A 21112-nucleotide genomic window follows, 5' to 3' on the forward strand; every position below is an offset into this window, starting at 1 on the left:
AAGACAGTATTTGGAGTCGATCATCGCAATGGAACCAGTTGTTGGTGACTTCGTCCAGATGGATTAGGACGGGTCCTTTCACTATGACCATTTCTTTTACACTTGTTGCAAAATTTGGTGCAGAACCCCGAGTGATACTTTTCACACCTTTGGCATAGCTGCTTCTGATTGTTGTTGTTGTTGCGGTTATTATTGTTGTTGGAATGATTGTTGTAGTTGTTGTTGTTGTTGTTGTTGTTGTTTTGCCGTTTGTTGTAGTTGTGATTGATGTTGCGATTGTTGGGATAGTTGTTGTTGTTTTGGTGACTCTTATCACCGTTTTCCTCCCACTTTCTTTTGACTAGCTTCACGTTGGCCTCTTCGGCCGCCTGTTCTTTAATTCTTCCCTCAATCTAGTTCACTAGTTTGTGAGCCATTCTACATGCCTTTTGTATGGAGGCGGGCTCGTGTGAACTTATATCTTCTTGGATTCTTTCCGGTAATCCTTTCACAAAAGCGTCGATCTTCTCTTCCTCATCTTCGAACGCTCTCGGACACAATAGGCACAATTCTGTGAATCGTCTTTCGTACGTGGTAATATCAAATCCTTAGGTTCGTAACCCTCTAAGTTCTGTCTTGAGCTTATTGACCTCGGTTCTGGGACGGTACTTCTCATTCATCAAGTGCTTGAATGCTGACCACGGTAGTGCGTAAGCATCATCTTGTCCCACTTGCTCTAGATAGGTTTTCCACCATGTTAATGCAGTACCTGTGAAGGTATGTGTAGCGTACTTCACTTTGTCCTCTTCAGTACACTTACTTATGGCAAACACCGATTCGACCTTCTCGGTCCACCGTTTCAATCCGATCGGTCCTTCGGTTCCATCAAATTCCAAAGGTTTGCAGGCAATGAATCCTTTGTAGGTGCATCCTACACGATTTCTTATCCCGTTAGCTGCATTGCTAGATTCAGAGTTATTGTTGGTATGTAGCGCAGCCTGTACTACGGCTATGTTTGCAGCAAGAAAGGTACGAAATTCCTCTTCGCTCATATTCATGGTTTGTCGAGTAGTCGGTGCCATTTTCTTCAAATAGTCAAATGAAACAAGTTAATCATACAAAATATTAAGAGTAGTCAATAGTATCTCGTAGCATTATATGAACTCATTTATAAAAGCTTTTTCTTCATATTAGCGTTTTATAAGTTTAAATTCGGGTAGTACCTACCCGTTAAGTTCATACTTAGTAGCTAATATACAATTCAACTACTACAATTCTATATGAAAAACTGATTATAATAATATTTCGCGTTCAAACTTTTACACAATATTTTACAAACTTATAATACCGCTTATTTTACATATAGCATGAAATATATCACACAATAACTTTGATACAAGATAGTTGTGAAGATAATTCTAGCTAGTACACATGTCGTTCAGTAAAGGCAATAAAGACACGTAATTCATACGTCCAGAAACAAGTCATGCATTCTGGTTTTACTAGGACTACTTCCTATCCTTGGTCTTGTGGAACATAACCGTTATGGCCGTTGATAAGACAGCGTGTTGTAACGTCATCAAAGGGACGAGGGTTACGTAATGTCCAACAGTCCCGTAACAATCTAAAAACCTCATTTCTTACCCCAATTACCGATTCCGTCACTTGTGGGAACGTTTTGTTTAATAGTTGTAGCCCGATGTTCTTGTTCTCACTTTGGTGAGAAGCGAACATTACTAACCCGTAAGCATAACATGCTTATTTATGTTGCATGTTAGCCACTTTTTCTAAATCACGAAGTCCTATATTCGGATATATTTGAAGGTATTTCATATGCCCGAGAGACATATTAAATTAATGTGGCTAACATGTTATGATCCAAGTCGGGTCATACCCAATAACAAGCTTACCGACACCTTATTCGTATTTGATCTTAGCGATTGGTTCGTTGATTAAATACGCGACACTTGAATTTTAGAAAATGGTTCTAAAATTAATAACACTTGATATGTATATATATAAATTATGGAATAATTTATATAGCAAGGATTTAATTATTTATAGGTTAAATAATTAATTAAGTTATGTTACATTTTATAAATTGGTTTTATAAAATATACATAACAAATAATATGCAAGATTATAAAATGTGTTTTATAAAATCAAGTTTTATAAAAAAACTGATTTTACAAAATCAGTTTTATAAAAACTAATTTTATATAATGGAAATGGGAGTGGCATTGAAGTCCATGTTGGCATGCTCTTACACACATTTTATATTAGTTACCTCCCATGATTTTGCACATGACCAAGACATTGTGTTCTACAACAATGACATAAAACATATCAAGTTAAAATGACAAAAAACTGCTCAGTTTTTTCTTGCTACTGCAGCTAAAAAAATGTGGGCATAAGAGGGCAAAAGGAGGTTCTTTTGTTGATCTTGCAAGCCAATATTAAGTGTCAAACAAATCCTAACCAAAGTACAAGGTGTTGGGATCATGCTTGGGGTATAACAACTTGAGGTTTCATGCTTTTGGAACTTGCATTCAGCATCATTTCTTGAGAGCTGCTGTCCAGAAATTTTGGTTGCTAGATTAACAAGGGTGTTAAGGTTATAAAGTCTAGTAAACTTAAGGGTGGTGTTGGAGGATCAAAGGCTTGAAGTTCTACACATTTGTTCATCATCTTATAAGCATTTGGACAGCCCTTAAACTTGTTTTAAGGAGGTATATATAACTCTCCCTTTCTTGTTAATTTGTAAGCATGATTTCATAACTTGATCCTATTGGGATTTAACTTTAAATTGGTTTAAAGATTAACAAGTTTAATTTGTAATTACACGCTTCCGTTTTGATTATAATCTTAAATGGTTTTAAGAGTTTCAAACTTGTTAAATCCCAACAATGGTATCTAGAGCCGAAGTTGTTGAAATATGCTTCGAATTGTTGTTTTAAACCCACTATATTTGCAATCTATGAACATGCATGAATGTAGATTGCAAAAACAAATGGGTTTGGGTGGGTTTATGATGAATGCCGAATTCAAAAGGGTCCAAAAGTGGGTTTGGGCTCTTCCATTTGGTTCATATTTAGTTACATGTTAATGTTCACAATCTTAGCCTTGACCTTGTGTTGCATGCATGTGTGTTTGGTTGATTTGTAATGTTATTTGGTTTGTAATATTATTCATTCATATGGCATGTAATAATTCATTCATTTGGCTATGTAATTTGTTTTACATTTGGTATGTAAAATAGAATAGGTTGTATTTTCATTTTCTAGATAAAAATGTATTAGGATACATATTTTGTAAAAATGAAGATACAAGATGATGAAGACTTGAAGAACACAAGGAGCATATGGATGCAAGGTTAAGTGGGAGATTTGAAATCTCCTACTTTGTATTATTACCCCTTAACCCGGTGACATTTGTTTTCAGCTAAACAAATGTCCACCAAAATGGCTAGATTGTGAACATACTTGTTTTGCATGTATGGTTGTTTGTTTGTTTATTGTATTGTATGTTTGGTTGATACAATTAATCACAAGATAACAACAAGCAAAACGACAATTTAAATGGTTAAATTAGATGTATTAATGACATGCAAAACGACAATTTAATTGGTTAAATTAAAAGCAACTAAAGACCTTAATAAATGGTTATTAAGAACAAGAAAAGGATCATATATATATAAAATTGTTTATATCAAGTAATTGGCAAATTACAAGACATGAAAATGGTTTTTCATAAGTACCATACACTAAATGCATGTTGGTGTATGGCATAAAAGTTTTCTCAAACTAGAATTAATGAAAACTTAAAATCCCTTTTACAAACAAGGAAAACAAGTTAAACGCCATCCTATTGTGGGACACTTGAACATAGTAGTGAACTCATAATGGGATAAAGGTCACCTAACCGTTATGAGCAAACTAATATGGTTAAGGTAAAATTCACATGCTTGTGGGATAAAGGTCACCTAACCACTTGCATGTTAATTTTACATGTTTACACAAGTAGGACGACTTGATTTGGGAATCATGAACTTAGGGTCACCGAAGCATGAGGAACAAATAGGCTTTGATGGGATAAATATGCCATGCAAAAGGATTGCATGATCCCATAATTTAGAAGTTGCAAAAGGATTGCAATTGTCATATAAATGACTACCTAGCTAAATCAAATAATGGGATAAAGGTCACCTAACCGAAATTTGATTTACCGTTGGATTCTAATATTTAATAAGACAATTATAATATAAAAGGGTATTGTTTATTAAATTTGAAATCAATACTTAAATGAACTTTGTTAATTTTGTAGATGGCCGCTAATAACAACAACAACATGCAAAACGCACCACTTAACCTAAACAACCTATCATTAAGGTCTCTCCTCGAGAAAGACAAACTCAACCATAAGAACTTTATGGATTGGTTCCGTAATCTTAGGATTGTCCTCAAACTCGAGGATAAAGCGTATGTGTTGGAGGACCCCATTCCCGATCAACCCGACATGGATGATACGGAGGGCATGGCTTACTATGACAAATATTGTGCCGATTCGGTGCAAGTTGGTTGCCTAATGCTTGGGACTATGATACCCGAACTCCAAAAGGATTTCGAACATCATAGTGCATATGACATGATAACGCAATTGAAGGAGATGTTCCTTCAACAAGCACGTGTCGAGCGCTTCGAAACGGTTCGAGCGCTACATGCATGTCGTATGGATGACACCCAATCCGTCTCCTCCTATGTCCTCAAAATGAAAAGCCTCATTGATCGCGCAAACCGTCTTAACCTCAACATTTCCAATGAGCTAGCCACCGATCTTATCCTAAACTCCTTGTCAAAGAGGTTTGACCAATTTGTAATTAATTACAATATGAATGGGATGGATAAGACCATCGGTAAGCTTCATGGCATGTTAAGGACGGCCGAAACAAGCATGGGTAAAAGGGCTTCACCCGTGCTAATGATCAATGATGGCGGGTCAAAAGGTAACAACACCTCTAAGCCTAAGGTGGCTAAGAGAAAAGGACCTGCCTATCAAGGCAAGGGAAAGGTGAAGATGGTTACCCCAACCAAGAACAAGAACAAAAAGCAAAAGGTTGCGGAAAAGGCAAACCCCAAGGAAGACCCATGTTTCGGTTGCGGTGAGATGGGTCATTGGAAACGAAACTGTCCGGTCTACCTTAAGGAGTTGAAGGAAAAGAGGGATGCGGGGCAATCCTCAGGTAATATATATATGGTATATATAGAGCTTAGTATTACTTCTTCTAATACATGGGTATTAGACACTGGATGTGGAACTCACATTTGCAATTCTTTGCAGGGGTTCAAAAGAAGTAACAAGCAAACGGGAACATCAAGTCTCTTCATGGGGAATGGAGCTAAAGTGCAAGTGAAAGCTCAAGGAGACTTTGTGTTAAAACTTCCAAGTAGCATGGAACTTATTTTGAATGATGTTTTGTATGCACCCGACTTGTGTCGAAACATTATTTCTGTTTCCCGTTTGAAACAATATGGTTTTAATGTTAATTTTATTAATGATGATATCCATGTTTGTTTAGATAATGTATTCTATTTCAAGGCTTCGCCTTCAAATGGAATTTATGAATTGGTTCATGATGACACATCATCTAGTAGCTCAATGTACCATACAAGCACCAAGAAACTCAAAAGGGATTTGAGTGATTCCTACTTATGGCATTGTCGCCTTGGTCACATAAACAAGAACCGAATGCATACACTTCAAAAGAATGGACTTTTAAAATCAAATGAGATGGACTCGTTTGATGTATGTGAATCTTGTTTACAAGGCAAAATGACTAAAGCACCTTTCAAAGGGACCTATGAAAGGGCTAAAGACTTATTGGGATTAATACATTCGGATGTGTGTGGTCCCTTTAAGCCCATGACTAGGAATGGTGAAAGATACTTTGTTACATTCATTGATGACTTCAGTCGTTTCGGATATGTCTACTTGTTAAGGCATAAGGATGAAACTTTTGAAGCATTCAAAGAATATCAAAACGAAGTACAAAATCAACTCAACAAGATAATCAAGGTACTGCGTACCGATAGAGGAGGTGAATACCTAAGCGATGCCTTCCAAAATCATCTTAGAAGTTGTGGGATTATCTCACAACTCACTCCTCCTGGAACACCCCAACTGAATGGAGTTTCCGAAAGGAGGAACCGAACCCTAATGGATATGGTTCAATCTATGATGGCTAGAAGCTCGTTACCTCTATCATTTTGGGGTTATTGTCTATGCTCCGCTGCTCGTATTTTAAATATGGCCCCAACCAAGAAAGTGGAACGAACACCTCATGAGATGTGGTTTGGAAAACCTCCATCTCTATCATACTTAAAGGTATGGGGATGTGAAGCTTACCCTAAGCGTTACGTCCCTAATAAGTTGAATGCTCGATCCACGAAGTGTATCTTCATAGGATATCCCAAGAATGATATGGGATATTATTTCTATGATCCATCCGAGCAGAATGTATTTGTTGCTCGGAAGGCGGAATTCCTTGAAACTAAGTTCCTAATGGAAGGAAATAGTGAAAGGAAGATAGATCTTGACTAGGTTCAAGATCAAGTAGATGATACACAATTGGTTGACACTAGCACTCAACATGAAAATGTTGAGAATGATCAAATGGATGATCAAAATACACAAGACGTTCGCAGATCTGGTAGGATTAGTAATCCTCCTGAGAGATATGGGTTTCTCATGGATGGTTGCTATGTGGTTGATTTGGATGAACCAATAAACTACCAAGATGCTTTATCAAGGATTGATAAAGATAAATGGCAGGAAGCCATGAACGCTGAGATGCAATCCATGTATGACAACCAAGTTTGGGAACTTGTTACACAACCTGCTGGCTCAAGGCTAGTTGATTGTAAATGGCTTTTCAAAATGAAAACCGACATACATGGAAACTTGGATACATATAAAGCTAGACTTGTAGCAAAAGGTTTCACTCAAACTCAAGGGGTTGACTATGATGAAACTTTTTCGCCTGTGGCAATGCTAAAGTCTATTAGGATATTACTTGCCATTGCTGCTCATTATGATTATGAAATATGGCAAATGGATGTCAAGACCGCTTTCCTAAATGGACATCTTGAGGAAGATGTCTATATGGTTCAGCCTGAGGGTTTTGTTGATCCGAAATATCCTAAAAAGGTATGCAAGTTAAAGAAGTCAATCTACGGATTGAAACAAGCATCTAGAATGTGGAATCATCGTTTTAATGAGGAGGACAAGAAATTTGGCTTCATTAAAAATGGTGATGAATCTTGTGTATACAAGAAAGCTAGTGGGAGCACTATCATGTTCCATGTACTATATGTGGATGATATATTGTTATTTGGAAATGATATTCCGGCAATGCAAGGTGTTAAAACTTGGTTAAGCAAATGCTTCTCCATTAAGGATCTTGGAGAAGCACAATACGTTTTGGGGATTGGGATCTACAGGGATAGATCCAAGAAACTGATAGGTTTAAATCAAAGTGCATACATTGAAAAGATCTTGAAAATGTTCAAGATGGAGAACTCTAAGAAAGGTTTGGTACCTATTCAAAAGGGAACACTTCTCAGTTCATCTCAGTGCCCCACCACGAAAGATGAACAGGAGAGAATGAAGAAAGTCCCATATGCTTCTGCCATTGGGTCAATCATGTATGCAATGATATGCACTAGACCGGATGTGTCATGCGCTCTTATCCTGACAAGTAGATACCAGAATAACCCAGGAAACGGTCATTGGATTGCTGTTAAAAGTATATTGAAATACCTTAGGAGGACTAAGGATATGTTTCTGATATATGGGTTTGGTGAGGAGCAACTCGCTGTAAAAGGTTACGTGGATGCGAGTTTCCAAACTGATCGTGATGATTCTCGATCACAATCCGGTTATGTCTTCACATTAAATGGAGGTGCGGTCTCTTGGAAAAGTTCAAAACAGGATGTTGTTGCTCTATCCACTACGGAGTCGGAGTACATCGCCGCATCATTAGCAGCTCAGGAAGCTGCATGGATGAAGAAATTCATCGACGACTTAGGAGTAGTCCCTTCCATTCAGGACCCTCTTGAGATCTTTTGTGACAACGAGGGTGCGATTGCTCAAATCAAGGAACCTCGTGCTCATCAAAAGACCCGTCACATTGAGCGGAGATTCAACTACATAAGGGATGAAGTTGAAAAGGGAAAGATATGTATTCGCAAAGTTCACACAGATCTTAATATAGCGGATCCTCTCACGAAGCACTTACATGGATCAAAACATGCAGGACATGTTTGTGCATTAGGGCTTCGATATTCTAGTGATTGGTCATGATCTGTTTTAAGTATTGTAACGGAACGAAATTGTTCAAACTCATTAATATAATTATGGTTTAATTTATTTTGAGTTAAGTTCCTATTTTGCATATTTTATCCATGAATAAGCAATTATTCTAAATTCCGTAGTTGATCACATTTGTGGGAACAAGTGTGAGGTTTAGACTATTATGAACTTGGATTGGTATACATTCACGGACTGAATGTGGGGCAAGGTTGCAACCAAGGTTCATAGATATTTGTGGGATACAAATATTGGAAGACCCGCCCTCAAGAGTTACTAAATAGAGCCTTTGTGGTTGATCACATGTAGTCTTGAGTAAAGGCGAATATCATTGTATCCTCTGACCTGAGATACATATTGGGTTCGGATATTTACCAAGTATTGTGCCTTGATTCATTCCTTCGCTATTCTGAAATATGGTAGTTCATAAGGAAGAGCTCAGGTATAATACAAGGTATATATATTTAGGACGTATGTAGTCAAGATGGAATTTGTTCCTCTTATTCGTTGAGAGTCAGATGTCTAAGGCCTGATAAAGTTAAATCTAGAAGAGAGTGATCACTCTGTGTCTCTTGGATTTAACATGACATCTAGGACGAAAGGATATAATGAAAAGATTCACCTATTCATATTCGAGATGGGAACTCAAAAGGGATGATGTTATTGAATGGCACAAAGTCATAACATATTGGGGGTGATGGACGGTCGTTAGCTGGTATCCATCACTTGCATTAATTTCTTATGTTTCTCGTGCAAGTGGGAGATTGAAGGTATTTCATATGCCCGAGAGACATATTAAATTAATGTGGCTAACATGTTATGATCCAAGTCGGGTCATACCCAATAACAAGCTTACCGACACCTTATTCGTATTTGATCTTAGCGATTGGTTCGTTGATTAAATACGCGACACTTGAATTTTAGAAAATGGTTCTAAAATTAATAACACTTGATATGTATATATATAAATTATGGAATAATTTATATAGCAAGGATTTAATTATTTATAGGTTAAATAATTAATTAAGTTATGTTACATTTTATAAATTGGTTTTATAAAATATACATAACAAATAATATGCAAGATTATAAAATGTGTTTTATAAAATCAAGTTTTATAAAAAAACTGATTTTACAAAATCAGTTTTATAAAAACTAATTTTATATAATGGAAATGGGAGTGGCATTGGAGTCCATGTTGGCATGCTCTTACACACATTTTATATTAGTTACCTCCCATGCTTTTGCACATGACCAAGACATTGTGTTCTACAACAATGACATAAAACATATCAAGTTAAAATGACAAAAAACTGCTCAGTTTTTTCTTGCTACTGCAGCTAAAAAAACGTGGGCATAAGAGGGCAAAAGGAGGTTCTTTTGTTGATCTTGCAAGCCAATATTAAGTGTCAAACAAATCCTAACCAAAGTACAAGGTGTTGGGATCATGCTTGGGGTATAACAACTTGAGGTTTCATGCTTTTGGAACTTGCATTCAGCATCATTTCTTGAGAGCTGCTGTCCAGAAATTTTGGGTACAAAAAAAGGGGTTTCAAGCTAGATTAACAAGGGTGTTAAGGTCATAAAGTCTAGTAAACTTAAGGGTGGTGTTGGAGGATCAAAGGCTTGAAGTTCTACACATTTGTTCATCATCTTATAAGCATTTGGACAGCCCTTAAACTTGTTTTAAGGAGGTATATATAACTCTCCCTTTCTTGTTAATTTGTAAGCATGATTTCATAACTTGATCCTATTGGGATTTAACTTTAAATTGGTTTAAAGATTAACAAGTTTAATTTGTAATTACACGCTTCCGTTTTGATTATAATCTTAAATGGTTTTAATAGTTTCAAACTTGTTAAATCCCAACAATATTGAGTCAAAATAATTTCTTAACTCGTTGCGTAAAATAGCATTTGGGTTCCCGCAATATATGCGTCAAAGTAAACACATCGTAACTTATGGATTTCTTAATGTGATATCCCCCATCTTTCGAACGAAAGCCTTTTATAAACCAAGGCATTCTTGGAACGTTCTTCGAATGTCTTACAAACTGATCTCGCCTTAAATAGTTGTGCCGAGGAATTCTGACCGACTCTAGACAAGATTTCATCAATCATGTCTCCGGGTAGGTCTCTTAAAATATTGGGTTGTCTATCCATTTTGTGTTTTTAAACTGTAAAATAGACAAGAGTTAGATTCACAAAAAAAATACTTATTAATACAAGCAATTTTTACATATATCATAAAGCATAAGCACACTATATTACATATATTACACCACACGAATACAACTATCTTATTCCGACTCGCTCGTTTCTTTTTCTTCGGTTTTGGTTCGTTTTGCCAAGTTTCTAGGGATATATGATGTTCCCCTAATACGAGCCTTCGTTTTCCACATTGGTTTAGAAAAACCTGGTGGTTTTGAGGTTCCTAGTTTATTATCACAACTTAAGAAATACGGGTGTTGACGATACATATAAAGTTCATCAGGTTTGGAATCAAATTTTTCTATTTTTATGCCCTTTCTCTTATTGTTCTCTTTTACCTTATTAAATTGTGTTGGGGTAATTTCTATAACATCATCGGAATCCTTGTCGGGATCCGATTCATCAGAGAATTGGTAATCCTCCCAATACTTTGCTTCCTTGGAGGAAACACCATTGACCATAATTAACTTTGGTCGGTTGGTTGAGGATTTTCTTCTACTTAACCGTTTTATTATTTCCCCCACTGGTTCTATTTCTTCTTCCGGTTCCGATTCTTCTTTCGGTTCCGATTCTTCTTCTGGTTCCGACTCTTCTTCCGGTTCCTCTTCGGGAACTTGTGAATCAGTCGACGAATCATTCCAATTTACATTTGACTCTTCATTATTATTAGGTGAGTCAATGGGACTTGTTCTAGAAGTAGACATCTATCACATAATATTAAACAAATTAAGAGATTAATATATCACATAATATTCACATGTTAAAAATATATAGTTTTCAACAAAATTTGTTAAGCAATCATTTTTCAAGTAAACACGGTCGAAGTCCAGACTCACTAATGCATCCTAACAAACTCGATAAGACACACTAATGCAAAATTCTGGTTCTCTAAGACCAACGCTCTGATACCAACTGAAATGTCTCGTTCATATTGATTATAAACGTTCCATATTAATTGATTTCGTTGCGAGGTTTTGACCTCTATATGAGACGTTTTTCAAAGACTGCATTCATTTTTAATGTAGTGACCCGAACTTTTCCATGTTTATATATATTAATTGAGATTGATATTTACATGATTAAATGTTTCCAACATGTTAAGTAATCAAACTTGTTAAGACTTGATTAATTGAAATATGTTTCATATAGACAATTGACCACCCAAGTTGACCGGTGATTCACGAACGTTAAAACTTGTAAAAACTATATGATGACGTATATATGGATATATATATAGTTAAAATGATACTATGATAAGTAAACATATCATTAAGTATATTAACAATGAACTACATATGTAAACATATCAGTTAAAATGTATATACATGTAGTGTTTTAATATGTATTTATACACTTTTGAAAGACTTCAATACACTTATCAAAATACTTCTACTTAACAAAAATGCTTACAATTACATCCTCGTTCAGTTTCATCAACAATTCTACTCGTATGCACCCGTATTCGTACTCGTACAATACACAGCTTTTAGATGTATGTACTATTGATATATACACTCCAATGATCAGCTCTTAGCAGCCCATGTGAGTCACCTAACACATGTGGGAACCATCATTTGGCAACTAGCATGAAATGTCTCATAAAATTACAAAAATATGAGTAATCATTCATGACTTATTTACATGAAAATAAAATTACATATCCTTTATATCTAATCCATACACCAACAACCAAAAACACCTACAAACACTTTCATTCTTCAATTTTCTTTATCTAATTGATCTCTCTCAAGTTCTATCTTCAAGTTCTAAGTGTTCTTCATATATTCTACAAGTTCTAGTTACATAAAATCAAGAATACTTTCAAGTTTGCTAGCTCACTTCCAATCTTGTAAGGTGATCATCCAACCTCAAGAAATCTTTGTTTCTTATAGTAGGTTATCATTCTAATACAAGGTAATAATCATATTCAAACTTTGGTTCAATTTCTATAACTATAACAATCTTATTTCAAGTGATGATCTTACTTGAACTTGTTTTCGTGTCATGATTCTGCTTCAAGAACTTCGAGCCATCCAAGGATCCGTTGAAGCTAGATCCATTTTTCTCTTTTCCAGTAGGTTTATCCAAGGAACTTAATGTAGTAATGATATTCATAACATCATTCGATTCATATATATAAAGCTATCTTATTCGAAGGTTTAAACTTGTAATCATTAGAACATAGTTTAGTTAATTCTAAACTTGTTCGCAAACAAAAATTAATCCTTCTAACTTGACTTTTAAAATCAACTAAACACATGTTCTATATCTATATGATATGCTAACTTAATGATTTAAAACCTGGAAACAAAAAAACACCGTAAAACCGGATTTACGCCGTCGTAGTAATACCGCGGGCTGTTTTGGGTTAGTTAATTAAAAACTATGATAAACTTTGATTTAAAAGTTGTTATTCTGAGAAAATGATTTTTATTATGAAAATGAAACTATATCCAAAAATTATGGTTAAACTCAAAGTGGAAGTATGTTTTCTAAAATGGTCATCTAGACGTCGTTCTTTCGACTGAAATGACTACCTTTACAAAAACGACTTGTAACTTATTTTCCGACTATAAACCTATACTTTTTCTGTTTAGATTCATAAAATAGAGTTCAATATGAAACCATAGCAATTTGATTCACTCAAAACGGATTTAAAATGAAGAAGTTATGGGTAAAACAAGATTGGATAATTTTTCTCATTTTAGCTACGTGAAAATTGGTAACAAATCTATTCCAACCATAACTTAATCAACTGGTATTGTATATTATGTAATCTTGAGATACCATAGACACGTATACAATGTTTCGACCTATCATGTCGACACATCTATATATATTTCGGAACAACCATAGACACTCTATATGTGAATGTTGGAGTTAGCTATACAGGGTTGAGGTTGATTCCAAAATATATATAGTTTGAGTTGTGATCAATAATGAGATACGTATACACTGGGTCGTGGATTGATTCAAGATAATATTTATCGATTTATTTCTGTATATCTAACTGTGGACAACTAGTTGTAGGTTACTAACGAGGACAGCTGACTTAATAAACTTAAAACATCAAAATATATTAAAAGTGTTGTAAATATATTTTGAACATACTTTGATATATATGTATATATTGTTATAGGTTCGTGAATCAACCAGTGACCAAGTCTTACTTCTCGATGAAGTAAAAATCTGTGAAAGTGAGTTATAGTCCCACTTTTAAAATCTAATATTTTTGGGATGAGAATACATGCAGGTTTTATAAATGATTTACAAAATAGACACAAGTACGTGAAACTACATTCTATGGTTGAATTATCGAAATCGAATATGCCCCTTTTTATTAAGTCTGGTAATCTAAGAATTAGGGAACAGACACCCTAATTGACGCGAATCCTAAAGATAGATCTATTGGGCCTAACAAACCCCATCCAAAGTACCGGATGCTTTAGTACTTCGAAATTTATATCATATCCGAAGGGTGTCCCGGAATGATGGGGATATTCTTACATATGCATCTTGTTAATGTCGGTTACCAGGTGTTCACCATATGAATGATTTTTATCTCTATGTATGGGATGTGTATTGAAATATGAAATCTTGTGGTCTATTGTTACGATTTGATATATATAGGTTAAACCTATAACTTACCAACATTTTTGTTGACGTTTAAAGCATGTTTATTCTCAGGTGAATACTAAGTGCTTCCGCTGTTGCATACTAAAATAAGGACAAGATTTGGAGTCCATGTTTGTATGATATTGTGTAAAAACTGCATTCAAGAAACTAATTTCGATGTAACATATTTGTATTGTAAACCATTATGTTATGGTCGTGTGTAAACAGGATATTTTAGATTATCATTATTTGATAATCTACGTAAAGCTTTTTAAACCTTTATTTATGAAATAAAGGTTATGGTTTGTTTTAAAAATGAATGCAGTCTTTGAAAAACGTCTCATATAGAGGTCAAAACCTCGCAACGAAATCAATTAATATGGAACGTTTTTAATCAATAAGAACGGGGCATTTCAGTTGGTATCCGAGCGTTGGTCTTAGAGAACTAGAATTTTGCATTAGTGTGTCTTATCGAGTTAGTTAGGATGCATTAGTGAGTCTGGACTTCGACCGTGTTTACTTGAAAAATGATTGCTTAACAAATTTTGTTGGAAACTATATATTTTTAACATGTGAATATTATGTGATATATTAATCTCTTAACGCGTTTAATATTATGTGATAGATGTCTACCTCTAGAACAAGTCCCATTGACTCACCTAATAATATTGAAGAGTCAAATGTAAATTGGAATGATTCGTGGACTGATTCACAAGTTCCCGAAGAGGAACCGGAAGAAGAGTCGGAACCGGAAGAAGAATCGGAACCGGATGAAGAAATAGAACCGGTGGGGGAAATAATAAAACGGTTAAGTAAAAGAAAATCCTCAACCAACCGACCAAGGTTAATTATGGTTAATGGTGTTCCCGCCAAGGAAGCAAAATATTGGGAGGATTACCAATTCTCCGATGAATCGGATTCCGACGAGAATTCCGATGATGTTATAGAAATTACCCCAACTGAATTTAAAAAGGCAAAAGAAAATAATAAGTGTAAGGGCATAAAAATAGAGAAATCTAATTCCAACCCCGATGAACATTATATGTATCGTCAACCCCCGAAGTCCTTAAGTTGTAACAATGACCCGGGAACCTCTAAACCACCAGGTTTTTCTAAACCAATGTGGAAAATGACGGCTCATATTAGGGGAACATCATATATCCCTAGAAACTTGGCAAAAAGAACCAAAACCGAAGAAGAAGAAACAAGCGAGTCGGAATAAGATAGTTGTATTCGTGTGGTGTAATATATGTAATATAGTGTGCTTAGGCTTTATGATATATGTAAAAATTGCTTGTATTAATAAGTATTTTTTTTATGAATCTAACTCTTGTCTATTTTACAGTATAAAAACATAAAATGGATAGACAACCCAATATTTTAAGAGACCTACCCAGAGACATGATTGATGAAATCTTGTCTAGATTCGGTCAGAATTCTTCGGCACAACTATTTAAGGCGAGATCAGTTTGTAAGACATTCGAAGAACGTTCCAAGAATGCCTTGGTTTATAAAAGGCTTTCGTTCGAAAGATGGGGGATATCACATTGGGAAATCCATAAGTTACGATGTGTTTACTTTGACGCATATATTGCGGGGAACCCAAATGCTATTTTACGCAATGGGTTAAGAAATTATTTTGACTCAATATATCCGAATATTGGACTTCGTGATTTAGAAAAAGTGGCTAACATGCAACATAAAGAAGCATGTTATGCTTACGGATTAGTAATGTTCGCTTCTCACCAAAGTGAGAACAAGAACATCGGGCTACAACCATTAAACAAAACGTTCCCACAAGTGACGGAGTCGGTAATTGGGGTAAGAAATGAGGTTTTTAGATTGTTACGGGACTGTTGGACATTACGTAACCCTCGTACCTTTGACGACGTTACAACACACTGTCTTATCAACGGCCATAACGGTTATGTTCCACAAGACCAAGGATGGGAAGTAATCCTAGTAAAACCAGAATGCATGACTTGTTTCTGGACGTATGAATTACGTGTCTTTATTGCCTTTGCTGAACGACTTGTGTACTAGCTAGAATTATCTTCACAACCATCTTGTATCAAATTTATTGTGTGCTATATTTCATGCTATATGTAAAATAAGCGGTATTGTAAGTTTGTAAAATATTGTGTAAAAGTTTGAACGCGAAATATTATTATAATCAGTTTTTCATATAGAATTGTAGTAGTTGAATTGTATATTAGCTACTAAGTATGAACTTAATGAAATGTCCCGTTCTTATTGATTAAAAACGTTCCATATTAATTGATTTCGTTGCGAGGTTTTGACCTCTGTATGAGACGTTTTTCAAAGACTGCATTCATTTTTAAAACAAACCATAACCTTTATTTCATAAATAAAGGTTTAAAAAGCTTTACGTAGATTATCAAATAATGATAATCTAAAATATCCTGTTTACACACGACCATTACATAATGGTTTACAATACAAATATGTTACATCGAAATCAGTTTCTTGAATGCAGTTTTTACACAATATCATACAAACATGGACTCCAAATCTTGTCCTAATTTTAGTATGCAACAGCGGAAGCTCTTAGTATTCACCTGAGAATAAACATGCTTTAAACGTCAACAAAAATGTTGGTGAGTTATAGGTTTAACCTATATATATCAAATCGTAACAATAGACCACAAGATTTCATATTTCAATACACATCCCATACATAGAGATAAAAATCATTCATATGGTGAACACCTGGTAACCGACATTAACAAGATGCATATATATAAGAATATCCCCATCATTCCGGGACACCCTTCGGATATGATATAAATTTCGAAGTACTAAAGCATCCGGTACTTTGGATGGGGTTTGTTAGGCCCAATAGATCTATCTTTAGGATTCGCGTCAATTAGGGTGTCTGTTCCCTAATTCTTAGATTACCAGACTTAATAAAAAGGGGCATATTCGATTTCGATAATTCAACCATAGAATGTAGTTTCACGTACTTGTGTCTATTTTGTAAATCATTTATAAAACATGCATGTATTCTCATCCCAAAAATATTAGATTTTAAAAGTGGGACTATAACTCACTTTCACAGATTTTTACTTCGTCGGGAAGTAAGACTTGGCCACTGGTTGATTCACGAACCTATAACAATATATACATATATATCAAAGTATGTTTAAAATATATTTACAACACTTTTAATATATTTTGATGTTTTAAGTTTATTAAGTCAGCTGTCCTCGTTAGTAACCTACAACTAGTTGTCCACAGTTAGATGTACAGAAATAAATCGATAAATATTATCTTGAATCAATCCACGACCCAGTGTATACGTATCTCAGTATTGATCACAACTCAAACTATATATATTTTGGAATCAACCTCAACCCTGTATAGCTAACTCCAACATTCACATATAGAGTGTCTATGGTTGTTCCGAAATATATATAGATGTGTCGACATGATAGGTCGAAACATTGTATACGTGTCTATGGTATCTCAAGATTACATAATATACAATACAAGTTGATTAAGTTATGGTTGGAATAGATTTGTTACCAATTTTCACGTAGCTAAAATGAGAATAATTATCCAATCTTGTTTTACCCATAACTTCTTCATTTTAATCCATTTTGAGTGAATCAAATTGCTATGGTTTCATATTGAACTCTATTTTATGAATCTAAACAGAAAAAGTATAGGTTTATAGTCGGAAAAATAAATTACAAGTCGTTTTTGTAAAGGCAGTCATTTCAGTCGAAAGAACGACGTCTAGATGACCATTTTAGAAAACATACTTCGACTTTGAGTTTAACCATAATTTTTGGATATAGTTTCATGTTCATAATAAAAATCATTTTCTCAAAATAACAACTTTTAAATCAAATTTTATCATAGTTTTTAATTAACTAACCCAAAACAGCCCGCGGTGTTACTACGACGGCGTAAATCCGGTTTTACGGTGTTTTTCGTGTTTCCAGGTTTTAAATCATTAAGTTAGCATATCATATAGATATAGAACATGTGTTTAGTTGATTTTAAAAGTCAAGTTAGAAGGATTAACTTTTGTTTGCGAACAAGTTTAGAATTAACTAAACTATGTTCTAGTGATTACGAGTTTAAACCTTCGAATAAGATAGTTTTATATATATGAATCGAATGATATTATGAACATCATTACTACCTCAAGTTTAGTAGGTAAACCTACTGGAAGTGATAAGAAATGATCTAGCTTCAAAGGATCTTGGATGGCTTGAAAGTTCTTGAAGTAGGATCATGACATAAAAACAAGTTCAAGTAAGATTTTTACTCGAATTAAGATAGTTTATAGTTATAGAAATTGAATCAAAGTTTGAATATGAATATTACCTTGAATAAGAAAGATAACCTACTATTTATAACAAAGGTTTCTTGATCTTAGATGATTACTTGGAATGGATTAGAAAGCTTGGAAGTAAATTAGTAAACTTGAAGGGATTTTTGAAGTGTTCTTGAAGTGTTCTTCCTATGATGATTATAGCTTGATTATTGAAGTGATTTTTGATGAAGATGATGATTAACTACTGGAAAAATACGTTCATAATAGTGTGTGTATGTGTGTTGAGAGAGAATTAGAAAGAGAATTGGAAGTGAAATGGAGTGAATGATGAGTGGTAATTGGTGAGTGGTGAGTGGGGTTAAAAGGAGTTCTAGTTAGTTGACTAGCTCATGGTAGAAGTTAAAATTGATTAGTCATACATGACATAATCAAGAGTGGAATCCCATGCTAGTTCCTATTGGTATATACTCATAGTAAGTGTAGTGACCCGAACTTTTCCATGATTATATATATTAATTGAGATTGATATTTACATGATTAAATGTTTCCAACATGTTAAGCAATCAAACTTGTTAAGACTTGATTAATTGAAATATGTTTCATATAGACAATTGACCACCCAAGTTGACCGGTGATTCACGAACATTAAAACTTGTAAAAACTATATGATGACATATATATGGATATATATATAGTTAACATGATACTATGATAAGTAAACATATCATTAAGTATATTAACAATGAACTACATATGTAAAAACAAGACTACTAACTTAATGATTTTTAAACGAGACATATATGTAACGATTATCGTTGTAAAGACATTTAATGTATATATATCATATTAAGAGATATTCATACATGATAATATCATGATAATATAATAATTTAAAATCTCATTTGATATTATAAACATTGGGTTAACAACATTTAACAAGATCGTTAATCTAAAGGTTTCAAAACGACACTTACATGTAACGACTAACGATGACTTAACGACTCAGTTAAAATGTATATACATGTAGTGTTTTAATATGTATTTATACACTTTTGAAAGACTTCAATACACTTATCAAAATACTTCTACTTAACAAAAATGCTTACAATTACATCCTCGTTCAGTTTCATCAACAATTCTACTCGTATGCACCCGTATTCGTACTCGTACAATACACAGCTTTTAGATGTATGTACTATTGGTATATACACTCCAATGATCAGCTCTTAGAAGCCCATGTGAGTCACCTAACACATGTGGGAACCATCATTTGGCAACTAGCATGAAATATCTCATAAAATTACAAAAATATGAGTAATCATTCATGACTTATTTACATGAAAACAAAATTACATATCCTTTATATCTAATCCATACACCAACGACCAAAAACACCTACAAACACTTTCATTCTTCAATTTTCTTCATCTAATTGATCTCTCTCAAGTTCTATCTTCAAGTTCTAAGTGTTCTTCATATATTCTACAAGTTCTAGTTACATAAAATCAAGAATACTTTCAAGTTTGCTAGCTCACTTCCAATCTTGTAAGGTGATCATCCAACCTCAAGAAATCTTTGTTTCTTACAGTAGGTTATCATTATAATACAAGGTAATAATCATATTCAAACTTTGGTTCAATTTCTATAACTATAACAATCTTATTTCAAGTGATGATCTTACTTGAACTTGTTTTCGTGTCATGATTCTGCTTCAAGAACTTCGAGCCATCCAAGGATCCGTTGAAGCTAGATCCATTTTTTTCTTTTCCAGTAGGTTTATCCAAGGAACTTAAGGTAGTAATGATGTTCATAACATCATTCGATTCATACATATAAAGCTATCTTATTCGAAGGTTTAAACTTGTAATCACTAGAACATAGTTTAGTTAATTCTAAACTTGTTCGCAAATAAAAGTTAATCATTCTAACTTGACTTTTAAAATCAACTAAACACATGTTCTATATCTATATGATATGCTAACTTAATGATTTAAAACCTGGAAACACGAAAAACACCGTAAAATCGGATTTATGCCGTCGTAGTAACACCGCGGGCTGTTTTGGGTTAGTTAATTAAAAACTATGATAAACTTTGATTTAAAAGTTGTTATTCTGGGAAAATTATTTTTATTATGAACATGAAACTATATCCAAAAATTATGGTTAAACTCAAAATGGAAGTATGTTTTCTAAAATGGTCATCTAGACGTCGTTCTTTCGACTGAAATGACTACCTTTACAAAAATGACTTGTAACTTCTTTTTCCGAATATAAACCTATACTTTTTCTGTTTAGATTCATAAAATAGAGTTCAATATGAAACCATAGCAATTTGATTCACTCAAAACGGATTTAAAATGAAGAAGTTATGGGTAAAACAAGATTGGATAATTTTTCTCATTTTAGCTACGTGAAAATTGGTAACAAATCTATTCCATTCATAACTTAATCAACTTGTATTGTATATTATGTAATCTTGAGATACCATAGACACGTATACAATGTTTCGATCTATCATGTCGACACATCTATATATATTTCGGAACAACCATAGACACTCTATATGTGAATGTTGGAGTTAGCTATACAGGGTTGAGGTTGATTCCAAAATATATATAGTTTGAGTTGTGATCAATAC

The sequence above is a fragment of the Rutidosis leptorrhynchoides genome, chromosome 8 (assembly GCF_046630445.1).
Source record: "Rutidosis leptorrhynchoides isolate AG116_Rl617_1_P2 chromosome 8, CSIRO_AGI_Rlap_v1, whole genome shotgun sequence".
In the NCBI taxonomy this organism is placed as follows: Eukaryota; Viridiplantae; Streptophyta; class Magnoliopsida; order Asterales; family Asteraceae; genus Rutidosis; species Rutidosis leptorrhynchoides.